Source organism: Polistes canadensis, unplaced genomic scaffold, assembly GCF_001313835.1.
Source record: "Polistes canadensis isolate GaletaPanama2010 unplaced genomic scaffold, ASM131383v1 scaffold_65, whole genome shotgun sequence".
In the NCBI taxonomy this organism is placed as follows: domain Eukaryota; kingdom Metazoa; phylum Arthropoda; class Insecta; order Hymenoptera; family Vespidae; genus Polistes; species Polistes canadensis.
The window spans coordinates 500,355-502,164 of record NW_014569612.1 but is presented as its reverse complement, the minus strand read 5'-3'; positions in this window follow the sequence as shown (position 1 = coordinate 502,164).

Genomic DNA, 1,810 nt, shown 5'->3' with positions numbered 1-1,810 from the left:
TTTTTTTTTGTTTTTTTTTTGTAGAAATAAAAATGAAAACAAACAAAACAAGCACACACAAAATCTATGTTATCATATTTATATATATAATAATAATAATAATAATAGTAATAAGTAAACGTGTGCGCGCGTGGGTGTGTGTAAAAATTTGTATATTTTAAAAAAAAAAAAAATCTAAATTTAAAAGCTTTTTATTTTTCTTTTTTTTGTTTTCCTTTATTTAACGAGTGTATAAAAAAATAGTCGATAAATTCGATAGTCGTTTAAATTAAATTATTAATAACAATGATATGTATATTTATGATATATTTTAAAAGAGAAAGAAAGAAAGAAAGAAAGAAAAGTAAGAATGAATGAAAGAAATTTTTTTTAATCCACCGATTACGAAAGAACGGGGGAGAATAATTTGTAATTTATTTTAATTTAAACAACAACAACAACAACAAAAAGGCAAAGAAAAGGAAAAAAACAATAAAGAACTACCCCTATATTTTACAACGTTCGCATTGTACGATAATAAGAAAACGAGAAAAGCAACATACGTTGACAAAAGATATAAAAAATAAAAGGGCATGCCGGTTTTTTTATGCCATTAAATTGAAAAGAAAAAACAAAAATCAACACAACACAACCACCAATTAGAACAATTCGTATAATATAATTTATTAATTCGCACTAATTTATAATAACACATACACGTTAACGTAACAAATTGATAAATTAAAAAAAAAAAAAAATAAAAAAGAAACAATTAAGAGAAATCATTTTTTTTAGAAATAAGAGAAATATTTATTTTTTTTTTTATATAAACACACACACACACACACACATGTATATATATATATATAAGCCGTCGAATAATAATTTTCTCACGAACGTAGTTCCACGCGAAGAAAAAAAAAAATATAACAAATAAAAAAAATAATAAAAAGGTAGGAAAAAAAAAGAGAGAAAGAGAGAGAGAGAGAAAAAAAAGAAATGTCCGTTTAAAGGAGACGAGGAGGAGAAGAAGAAGGGAGAAGAAGGGGAGGGAGGGAGGGACAAAATCTGCCTTCGATTAAAAATATAATTATCATAGACGAATGGAAAAAATATTTTAGAAGAATTAGTGTTTATGGCTGTTTATACATTGTATGTGTAATCTTACGGTATTTTTCCGACAGTCTCACGTAAAGAAAGGGGAAAAAAAAAAAATAAATAAAAAGGAAAAAAAGTTTGTTCGCCACAAACACGATAAATTAATAAAAATAATTAAAATAAATAGTGTTGCGGTAGAGAAGAGGAGGGAGGAGGAGGAGGAGGAAGAAGAAGAAGAAGATGATGATGATGATTAAAAAAAAATAAAATAAAAATAATTAACACGCAAGAGAGAAAAAAAAAAAAGAAAAAAAAAAGAGTAAATAAATAAGTAAATAAATAAAATCCACCAATATTGTGATGTGTAAAATATTGATATATTAATAGAATATTTATAGAAATACGAAGGAAGTTTTGATAATAAACTAGTCTCGAATAAACAACAATTGGTATATTTCATTTTATTTGCAAAAAACTAACGGCTTCCTCACGACGATGATGATATCGGTAAGAAACATTTTTACACCTGTATGAGTATGTGCATATGTGTGCGCGTGTATGGGTGTCCACTTTTTTTCTTATTCTTTGAAACCACAAATTTGACAAACAAACCAAACAAAAATCGTACCGTGAAGATAAAATATTTATGAACACAATTTTTCTCGATGTAATTAATACACACGCGTACACACATACATACACACACATATATATATATATATATATATATATA